Source organism: Sinocyclocheilus rhinocerous, unplaced genomic scaffold, assembly GCF_001515625.1.
Source record: "Sinocyclocheilus rhinocerous isolate Xijiao unplaced genomic scaffold, SAMN03320098_v1.1 scaffold2050, whole genome shotgun sequence".
NCBI classification, from domain to species: Eukaryota; Metazoa; Chordata; class Actinopteri; order Cypriniformes; family Cyprinidae; genus Sinocyclocheilus; species Sinocyclocheilus rhinocerous.
Genome location: NW_015661574.1, coordinates 122,676 through 135,012, shown reverse-complemented (window position 1 = coordinate 135,012; position 12,337 = coordinate 122,676).

The following is a 12,337-nucleotide window of genomic DNA, read 5'->3' as shown; positions in this document are numbered from 1 at the left end:
AGATGCTACCCTCTTCTCATTCCCTGCATTATTGGGCTTTTTTTTTTTAACATGACAATGAAGATATTCATTCTCCTGAGTTGAAAATCCTTCAGTGGACATGTATTTCACTCAATCTTAACGCTCTTGAGCAGCTGTGGAGGATTCTGTAGAGATGAGCTGAGCAACACTCCCCATTAAAGACCAGGGCATTTAAGGAGGTCGTCCTCCAGGAGTTAAACAGCACAGATGTGATACACTCAGTGCCATTAAGTGTCAGAGCAGTGTACTTAGAGTTATGGAGGACATATTAAGTTCTAGAATATTACACTTGGTTGAATTAAATCTAGGTTGTACTCAATTCTGCAATCCTTCATTTAAACAAAAATTGGCTAAGTTTCTTATTTTACAGATATTAATGGCATGTATTTCTCTGTTTTTATTAAGAATATGTTTAATACATTTCAATTTTGCCATCTTTCTATGAATTATATTAGTGATCATTAAGAAAATACATCTTTTATATTTAATCAGAGGGGGTGTACTCATTTATGCTGTGCACTGTATGTATTTATACATACTGGAACAATACACTCAAATTCAAAAGTTTAAAAGGGGTCAGTGAGGTTTTTTTATATATATAAACATATTTCTTTGGCATATGACAATCTGTAGAGAGAGTCCAAAGGTACTTCCAAAAGACCTTAAACCTTTGAACAGTAGTGCATATATATCCACTTTTTTAGTCATAAAGATTACTGCACTTTTATATCATTTAACAAATCTAAAATAAAAAACCCACTTTGTATACAGGTTAAGACAAAGCAGTAACACCATAGTCATCCCTGCCAAATCTCCCTGAAGCCAGTGAAGCCACAATCCCAAGATATCAACTCTATGAACTCCATTTTAAGACAGACAAATACACTCACTTTCCAATACCTTTTCATATAGTCATGCCCAATTCATTCATTCAGCCAGCTTGGAATTTTTCCAGATTGAAGCAGGACTTAAACTTTACATTCGGGCCTCAGAGTCTCTCCCTCTCTTTCTCTCATGCTGTTGGGAGAGATTATGCTTCTGAAAGATGAGAAACACTGTAGACAGTGTGGATGGGATAATCAATCAGGGCGGTGCAGGAGAATGTGAAAGCACAGAAGCTGAGGCAAGGAGAGGGCAGCAAAATAAAATACATATACACGGTTATGAGTGCAGGCTGCATCTGCACCAGGGAATTGGAGCCATAAATCAAAAAGGCTGTCAAAGGACAGCGAGTGAGAGAGAGAAAGGCAAAGGTAGTGTGTGTGTGTGAGACACTGTCACTGACTCCTCTGCTCCCTCCTTCACTGGAATGCAATTTCCTGGAATGTCAGGCGGAGAGATGGGGAGCAGATAACGTGCCATGAGCGTGAGTGTGTCTGTCCTCCACCCCATCCACAGCGGCAACGCAGCTCAACCCAAATCTCATTACAGAGACATGATAGAATTTGCTCAGTGTGTAACCTCATTATTCTCACTCACAGATAAGGCCTGTAATTGGCCAGATCTACAGAATGGAGGAGAAAGAGGGGCTGGCGAGGCAGGTGTGTGTGTATGTGTGTGTGTAACTGGCCAGGACTACGTCGTGATAGACAAGAAGTGACTGACGTTGCAAGATGTGTGTATGTAAGACTGACTAAAAGCACGTGAGCAAAGAGGAACTGTGGGTGCAGGAGATCATTGCTGTGGAAGTGGGGTTCATTGCATCATGTGGAATTAAACAGTGGTCAGACCTGTATACAGTTCGAGAGTGTGGGTGAGAGCCCTCTGGGCAAACACTGTTACGGTTTTGTTTTTATCCAGTCTCAGTTCCTCTATTCTTGCCAAAAAAATCACAGTTGATTTGAGGAATCCGTAAGGAAAATGCCTGAAATTACAATATGTTTACTTTCAAGGTGATTTCTGGAGGGATGTTGGATGGAAATTGGTTAAACTCGGGGCAATTGTACCCTTATTTTGATATGGGAGAAGCACAACTTTTGTCTTAATTGTGTCAGAGAAAGATAATTGTAGTCTTTGAACTACTCAGGCGTAAAATAAAGTAACTATATGATGTTATTATTTTTTACTTTTTTTTATTCCAGAGCTAATCTTGAATACCACAGATATTTCACTCTTTGACCAAATAACAAAGAATACAATTTTATATTATTTATATTTTTTGTAAAATATTTTTTATCAAATAAAATGATGATTTTATTTAATTTTTCCGGAGTAGTTGCAAGTTAACAATTTTTCTGTTTCTCTGACAAAGCTAAGACAAAACCATTAATGCACTTCTCCTAGATCAAAATAGCACAGTTAATATAAAATAAAAAATATATAGACATAATAAAATTTAATCTTTATTTATTCCAAAAGTTTGTAAAATATTTCAGCAATATGACATTTTGACAGAAAAAATTATTCTAATGAAATTTACTAACATTTTCCATTGCATTTCACTATATCTGTGCTCTGTAGTTATTCATAGAAGTTCAAAGTCTATGCTCAGGCTGCATTCTTGCTCAAAACCACAAAAGACGGATCTGAAAGCCATAAAACCTCTGAATCCCATGTTTCTCCATCAGTGCAATTTGTCAAACAGTACATTGAGCTAGAAATCACCCAAATGAGAGAATAATAACTGTAATGTGGCGGAGACCGCTGTAACTAAATATTGTGTGTGTCTGTGTGTATGTTATCTGTCCCAAGGACCACCCAACAATCCGTCCACCCCACTGCCACACACACGCATGCAGCTTTCACTCTCACACACGATAAACGTACCCTATCCACCGCATCCCCTGTGCTGGTTCAGACGTACCGTTCCAAACCTAACATGGAAAATCACACTGTGGCTGCACTGATTCAGAATGGACTAGTGTGCTTATTCTGCAGGCCTGTTTCATGTCCAATCAAGCCCACCGCAGAGAGTGTGACCAAAACATAAACATTTATTCTGCATTTAGCTCTCTTTCTGGCTTATTATTTCTCATTAAGAATCACTGTATCAGACCGCTGCTCAAAACCAAAATAAACAGGCTCTTTTGGGTCTTGACTCTATATTCTCTTGAAAAGAGTTATTTTAATAAGTATTAATTTATAAAACAGTATATTTCAGTAAGATTTTTTTTTTGAAAGAAATTATTACTTTTATTCAGCAATGATGCATTAAATTGATGAAAAGTGACAGTGAAGACATAATGTTACAAAAGATTTCTATTTTAAATAAATACTGTTCTTTTTGAACTTTTTATTCATCACCGAATCCTGAAAAAAATGAATCACGGTTTCCACAAAAATATTAAACTACACAACTGTTTTCAACATTGATAATAATAAGTAAAAATGTTTCTTGAGGAGCAAATCAGCATATTAGAATGATTTGTGAAGAATCATGTGACACTGAAGACTGGAGTAATGACTGATGAAAAATGTAGCTTTGCCTTCACAGGAATACATTACATTTTGCAATTTTTTAAATAGGAAACAGTTATTCTAAATGGTATTAATTGTTCACAATATCTTTGATTAAATAAATGCAGCTTTGGTGAGACTTTCACTGTTTCACAAACATAAAAAATCTTACAGACCCCAAACTTTTGAGCAGTAGTGAATGTTCTGGGGTCCAAAACAACATGGACAAGAAACACTGAACCTTTTTTATTTATTTATTTATTTATTTATTTTTATACATATAAAAAATCACATAGGTTTGTAACAACATGACGGTGAATAGAATAATAGCTTAACTGAATGTAAAAACCTTTCTTCTTCCCTCCCTTCCTCAACACATCTCTTACATCCTTTGTATTTTAAGACCCTCCGTCTACTTTATTTCCTTTGTTCAGATGCACAGCCATCCCCAATCTGGATTCAGATCCCCACTATTACACGAAAAAACCCAGACCTGATCTCAGATCAGTGGCAGCATTTGCTCTCTGAACCACGATCAGTGCCGATCCAGAGTCTGGAATGTGACATATTCATCTGCTGACAGGGGGGTGGAGGTGGGACGGTTTGACTACACTGGGACCTGCCAGGGCTGTCATTACATACTGAATGGCTTCTCCCACTCACACACACACACACACACGTACACAGGCAGCTGGTTGTCTCTCCTCCGAGAAGGCAGACATAATAACACAGAGAGAGAATTCAGATCAAAACAGGAAAACAAAGTGAGAGGAAGACAGAAACTGTTGATTTGCGAGTAAGAGAGCAAGAGACAGGGGCGTATCGTTATCCCCCCTTTTTCCCTCTCAGTGAAGGCATGTTGACATGTCATGAATTCAGTTCCTGCTGCGAGACGGCTCTGTGTGTGTGTGTGTGTGTGAAGTCAAACAGCTAGAGCGGCCCATTAGTGTCACACACACACCTAGAAAAACACATACGGCTATCATATAAGGGGGATTATGAGTGTGAAAAGGGCAAGCAGGCCCTCTCAGAGAACAGGAAGGCGTCCCAACCTGACTGTGTGTGTGTGTGGCATCTCCTCCTCCCCTTTCAAGTGTGACAGTGATTAATGATTCTCAGCTGTCAGGTACATTACTCACTTGACCTCTCCTTTTCACTGACACATTTTCTTTCTGTCTCTCTATACCAGAGACACCACAGACAAACAGAAAGACTGGAGAATTTAAAAAAAGAGTGGAGGGTGGAGGAAACAACATACGTGTCTCCCTATGGACAGTAAGTAGGAGTGCTTTCAGCAACAAACCACTAATAAGGGGACAAATATTTTCACATATGCATCAGTGTGTGTCCTCATGCCTTTGTCAGTTTGAAGAAACCAAGGCGTTACTCCGTCTCCCTCCCTCTCCCTCTCCCTCTGGATGATGGATGGAGAGGAATGAAAAGTTTCCTCTCCTGGATCGAGCAGTCGTCAGCAAGCAGGCATCTGCTTTCCATCTCCGCCTTCCACCCGGCCACAGATCCCTGAGCAGAAACGTTCCTAAACCCCGACATAGACTGTTACCGAAGGAACTGATCATAGATCAGCTCCGTCAGGTAACGTCACTTCCAATCCATCTCTCGAGGGTCAGAGAGAAGGCGTAGCGGTGAGGAGAATGGGCTGGCAGAGGAGGAAAGCCTGACGAGGCATTGCCTGTCTCGTCCAGAAAGAACCGAAAGTTCTTTAGTGAAATGACTTTGCTTTTAAGCACCGCAGGTCAGCCAAGTCTTTGATTTATTCGACTGGCTTTTTCTTCAGATAACAAAAAGACTGGACTCAGAGCAGGTTTGTCTTCTGAGGCCTAGATATATCGTAAACCTTTCAGAAGTGTGCTAACATTACAGAAATCCTCCTTTAGCTCTGCTCCCTTCAATGTACAATACAAAAGAGATGAGTCTCTGTGGGGGGAAAAATTAAAACAGGGGAATAGGAATAAAGAGCTCCAAACTTTAGAGTAATTACCCATGAGGCTCCTCCCAGCTCTCTCTCTTTCTCTCTCTCTGCAGGGCTGTCACAGAGTTATGGCAGGAGTGGAAAGTATGTGAATTTAAACAAACAATTTTAATCGCAGCAGCGCAAGCCTTTCTGTCACATTTGATTTATTACCAACAACGGATTAATGCAGGAGAGGTGAGGAGGTCAGCGGCAACAGAAAAGAAAGAAGAGAGAGAGAGAGATTTTTCAGGCCACACAACAAAACTGTCAGGAATGTGTAAACACGCTTGTCCGTTGTTTTCCGTTTGTTTTCTTACAGCTGCTTCCACTTCTCAATCTTTCGTATTAGTTAGGACGAAGAGAAAAAAGGTGCGGAAAATCTTAAAGAATTGTGTTAAGCATTTTAAGCGTATTTGGCTGCATGTGATGGAGGGTTTGAACATGAGACTTGACTCTTAATACTCTCTACACCTTTTAATCAATGAAAATTATGTAATATCTAATACTTAATAGAAATGAGTGGAAATAGAGACGGTGAGATGCCAGAAGAATTTCCACAGCAGTGATGTAAGCGGCTATTATGCAGTTGAGTTGTGATTGACAGGACTAGATGAGTATTCTCTTCCCAAAATTAATTTAGAACTTCATTATGTACAAAACGAATGGCTGTGTCTCAATTCATATACCATCTGTCCTAAATAGTATATGACAGTGGGAGTTCCTAAGCACTGCACATTTTGAATGTGTCCTTTATTTAACACACCTAATTGATCAGCTCATTAGCAGAGAGTCCAAGTCCTAAGTGGGTGTGTCAGATAAGGGAGAGCAAAATGTGCAGTGCTGGGCTGCTTCAGGACCACAACTGAGAACCAATGATATGTCAGATTACAATAAGTCACTGTACTTTTAAAATAGCAATATTGTGCTGCAGAGGAAGAGGACTTTTTAACAGTTCTCTATCAACATTTGTAGTTCTTCAGTTCTAAAGCTGACACAGTAGTTTTTAAATACGAACAGAAGCTTTTTAAGATAATGGGGAAATTGAGCTAGCTGGTAAGGGTTGCACTATATGTAAAACAGATTATTTTTCCTTTTTTTTTTTAATTTACTTATTTTATTATTATTTAATTTAATTCATTAATTAATGTATTTATTTATTGGTATTTTGCCACTTGGGGGGAAATTTTGAGGAAAATTGCAAAATTTAGATATACAGTATTTTTACAGATTATTTTTAATTTAGCACTTTTTAGCAATTTTAACTTAATTTGATTATTATTATTATTATTATTATTATTAGATAAATCAGTTTTCTATTTTAATAGATTTTAAAATATGATTTTTTTTTTCCTGTGGTGGAAAAGCTGAATTTTCAGCTGCTACTTCAGCTTTTAGTGTCACATGACCCTTAATAAATCATTTTAATATTCAGATTTGCAAGAAACATTTCTTATTATTATCAGTGTTGAAAACAGGTGATCAGCTTAATATTTTTGTGAAAACCCTGATACATGATTCTTTGATGGATGGAAAGTTCAAAAGAATAGCATATATTTGAAACCCTTTTGAAGCCCTCAGTCACTCACAAACCCCATTCTTAGTGCAACAAGATGGTTTGTGCTATCAAAGTGCATTTTTATAACTTAACAGAATGTCTCAGTAATGGCTTGTAATGTCCTTTAATGTCGGCATGTACTCAAGCTGGGTTGAGAGTTTGTGAAAAACTGGTGAGATGTTATCCTCGCATGATTTGTGTTGTTGATTTTTATTAGTAATGTTACAAAGAGCATCTCGTGCTTTACTGGAAAGAAAAAACAGAGTTCATGAGGAGTGTCACAAATGAACATATTTGATTAGTGACCTATAAATAATGCAGAATGCATAACAATTTTTTTTTTTTTTTAACTTTTAGTACTGCTGTATATATATACAGACTTTTAGATCCCACTGTATGTACTTTCCCATGACCAGCGAGGTGCATAATATGCATAATATGCAAGTTGAAATATGTGAATCGGGGCTTGGGCAATGTATGGAACATTATCTTACACACATGTGGCCATTGATCTGTCATATATTAATGTTTTTTGGTTCACGTGCTGTAAGAAATATGCTGCCGACCATGGAGAGATTGTGTGTGTTTGAGAGCTTGTGTATGTCTGAATCTGGTGCATGGAATTTTTCACCAGGACGGTTAAGTTCATAGCAGTTTACAGAGACGCACAGATCACCTGACAGCAGGAACCAATGTTTTTGCTCTCACATGCACTGTAATGCACAATGTCACACACACACACATGCACTTTATCCCAGACCAGTCATCTCATCCACAGATATAAAACAGACTTCCTCCCTTTTCATAGCACACTCAGTGGAAAATGTGTGCCGTATTATCGCTTCGTTTGCAGACAGACAGGCAGAGATGACAGGAGACAGGAGACAGGTGAGATGAGGATGAAAGCTATGGCATGTGTCACGGCAGGTGAGTTACAGGTGGGCGTGACCTGCCAGTCAGCATCAGTTTTCAACATCAGCGTCTAAGCCACGCGTAAACATCCACCTACACCGCACACGTGCATGCAGAAACAGCTCTGTTTTGACAGAACGTTGTCTCAGCATATGCAATAATACCAACTTTTTTTGAATTCAGAGTAGAGTATGTAAATAAACTGTGCGAGACATAATTCGAGTTAATAAAACACAATAATTACAATATAAACACAGAGCACTTGTGTTGATCTGATATGTTTACACAGGAACGCATTTACATTAAGAGTCCAGCTGAACTAGAATAGGAGTGTTAATGTGCGTGTGTGTGTGCTTCACTATAACCTGACAAATGCAGACATATTGTAGCCATCAGAAGTGGAGTTGGAGGTCGGTGGTCCAGGGAGAGATCATCCATCATTTCCATCCTCATGGCTGTCTAACAGCATCTGACAGCCTGCTATGTCTCTATTATCCCTCCTCTCATCCCCCTCCGCTCTATTCTTCCACACTTTTCTTATTCCTTTTGTCTCTCGCTCTCATTCTGGCCCTTCGTTGACGCACATGCTGAAGTTTGGCACGCTATGGCATTCAAAGAACATCTGCTTTTCCAATTACATTAAAAGTTACTTGATATAACATTTTGTTAAATAATTCATTGTTACTTTATGTAAAATCATATCTCTTTAATATCTCAATTCTTTCTCCTAGACTGCAGTGAAATGAAATGGAGAGCAAATGTAGACTTTGACATGGGACTTCTGCTTCTCTATGTTTTTTCTATTGAGAGAAACGGCCTCAAATGTAGTCTCATATGTTTCTCCTCTAGCTTCTTTAAAATTAAAAGCTCCACGTTTCTGCTTTGAAATCCTCCAAAACTTGCCCCACTTACTTCCATGGTGTGTGCCTCACTGTAACTTTAACAATTTGTGCCTTTTTTTTAAGAAAACAAAGGACGACCCAGAATCCACAAAAATATCCTTTAAGTCAAATCAAGTCAAGTTACCTTTATTTATATAGCACTTTATGCAACACAGATTGTTTCAATGCAGCATAATAATAAACAGGAAAATAACAGAATCAGTGATGCAAAACTTTATCAAATATGAGACGAATTTGAATTCTGCTGTAAAGCAGCCCTAAAAAAGTCAATAGTGTCATTAAAAAGGAGTTCAGTTCTGTGTTGGTTCAGTTCAATAACTGTATGAAGTTCATCAGTTATGAAACAAGTTCAATTTAAGAGACAATCTGAGACCAAGTTACTGAATGTAACATAACTGATATATCAATTTTATCTAATGAGCTACACTACCACACAAAGAGTTGGTCAGTGAGATTTTAATTTTTTTTAGAAGTAATTTATGCTCACCAAGGCTGTGTTTGTTTGATCAAACATGCAGTAAAAAAAAGTAATATTCTGAAACATTATTACAATTTAAAATAAACATTTCCTATTTTAGATTATTTTAACATGTAATTTACTGCTGTGATGGCCAAGATGAATTTTCAGCATTACTCCAGTCTTCAGTACCACATGATCGTTCAGAAATCATTCTGATATGCTGATTTGATGCATTTCTTATTATTATCAATGTTGAAAACAGTTGTGCTGCATAATATTTTTGTGGAAACTGTGATATATTTTGTTTTAACTTTAAGGATTCTTTGATGAATAGAAAGTTCAAAAGAACATCATTTATTTGAAATACATTTTTTTGTAGCAATGTGAAAGTCTTTATTGTCACTTTTGATTAATTTAATGCATCCTTTGCCGAATAAAAGTATTTATTTCTTTAAAAAGAAAAAAAAACCTTACTGACCCCAACCTTTTGAGCAGTAATGTATAAAAAAGCAACCTTAAGCAATTAAATGTTACGCTGGGTAATTTCTCCACTAGCAGACGCATGAATCTCTGGATGGCTAACTTCTATCCTCCTACAGGGCAGTTCTTTGTTGCTACTTCTAAAACACAGGCAAAAAATTATGATAAATAATTTGCCTTGTAAGCTGCATTTGTTTAGGTGTGGTTTAGGATTTCATAGTCAGATCTGGAAGAGATCCTTCCACCTACAAACAAACTCACAACTTATGTGTGTGTGCATGGTGTGGCATATCAATAACAGTTTGACAAGCATCTCTTTCTCTCTTAGTGTTTCACCATTTAGCTGTGTATCCATCACTCTCAATCAATAGTCTTGTGGTTCAGTGAGCTGGTGAGGCAGTCACCTGACTGACAGAATCAATCGCGGCCTCTCCACAACAATGAGCTCAACCCGCACCACCAAATTCCACTTCAGACAGAAAACCAGTGAGAGGAGAGCTAGAATCCTTCTCTCTGTGGGACGCATGACTCAGAGAAAAGTGAACTGGAAGACTGGAAGGAAGGAGGGTGTGAGATGCTTTGTTCAAGATTTTGCCGTATTATACGTTCTTGCGATGGAACCCCTGGAACTGTCCCACGTCGGCATGTAGAAAGCAAACGAAATAACTCACCCACTTAAAATTCTTTCCCACACTCTCTCGTGGTGAAATGTTAGGACCGTTTTGCCTTTATGAAGTTTTACACAGGCAGCGCAAGTGGCACCTAATGGGCGAGTTTGATTGACAGGCCATTGTCATTTCTGGACAGGAATCCCCATTATCCCTCAGGCCTTCTAACACCGCTATAGGGATTAGTGTGCATTCATTACTGATCAGGGTTTGATGAATTACTTTCAGATCCTCTGCACCTTACAACAAAAGCTGTCAGACAACTATTCAGCTCTCTAGACAAGCGGCTCAAAATCTACTGATACTTTTTCATTATCTCGTTCTCCTCCAAAGCCGGAGAGACACATACTAAGGGGGCAGCGAGTCAATATTCCAGCCTCAGTGTCTTGTTAAGAGTGACAGTTTATGAATATGTATAAACATGTATAAAGGATAAAGATCTCTCTTCCTTTCTCTCTCTCTGTCGCGCTCTCTTTCTCAGCTGTTCAAATATTGGTGGGCTATTTATACTAGGGTAGTGGAAATATTTACCTTGGGCTGCTGGAGTAAAAGATATGAATGGGCATCATTTCAGCTTGTCAAATTAGGCTGTGTGTGTTACCTTCCCGTGTGTGTGTGTTTGTAGGCCTTTTGTAATTGGAGAGCTGGCAGGCCTGTCTGTCTACCGCTGGGCTGTCATGTGTGTCCTATCTCTGCAGAGATGTCACCAAAGCTAAATTTAATGCAAGGCTTTTATGTCAGGGTCCTGTTAGCCACGGGGTTGTGTTTTTTGTTTATGTAATAAGTAATTACATAATTGCAAGGTTGAAGAATATAGCTGTTTCCTTTTTAAAGTCAATATTAAGTCAATACATAGGTCCTAGTCACAGTTATGTACAAATTATATCTATGCAAAACCAATTTAGAAAAAACATCACCAACTGGAATCAGTACAATTGAATCTGCATATCTCAATTGGTACAGACTGATTAAACATCATACACAATTTAAAATGTAATTAAGAGATTTCTATGGTGCAAGTTGTTCTTAATGATAACGGCAGCCTAAAATCTATATTTTCTCTTTTTACCGATAGAGTCCCCCCTGGTGAAGTGGTAGATAAAGAGTGAGCGAGGAAAGAGAGACAGAGAAGGAAAGCAAGCAAGCATGTATTGATCTTCTGCTGGGAGAGATTGATAGAGCAATAAGGAGCTGGAGCAAGGAAGGAGGGACGGAGAGGGAGAGAGATGGAATAAGGATAGAGGAGAAGGACAGAGACAGAGTATATGTGTGAGGGGGAGAGAGGCTAAATGAAAGTGTGTGGAGACCATCTCAGGCCAATCAACTCATATGGGCTGTATTATAACCGGGGATAAGATGACGGATAGGGTGACAGTGAAAGAGAGGGACAGAGAAGACGAGAGAGAAGGGATGAAAGAACAGGTGATTCGTTCTCGTCAAGAAACAAGGACTGAGGGGCCTAAGGGAAAGAAAGGGTGATGATCTCATCATATATAGATAGATGGAAGGATAGACAGATTGATGGATGGATGGATATATATATAGATATATAGATGGATGGATAGATAGACCGATGATAGATGGATGAATGTGGATAGATAGATAGATAGATAGATAGATAGATCGATCGATCAATGGATAGATTAAACTTTATTAAAATACTGCTTAGTATAGTATAAACTAAAGCTTAGGGCTGTCAAACGATTGATCACAATAAATCACATCCAAAATAAAAGTTTGTGTTTACATAATATATGTGTGTCTACTGTGGATTTTTATTATGTTTATATAAATACACACATACATGTATGTATATATATATTTATATGATTTGTATTATATATAAATATAAATATTTTATATATAAATATAATATTTTTTCTTAAATATATACATGCATGTGTGTGTGTTTATATATACAGTATCTCACAGAAGTGAGTACACCCCTCACATTTTTGTAAATATTTTATT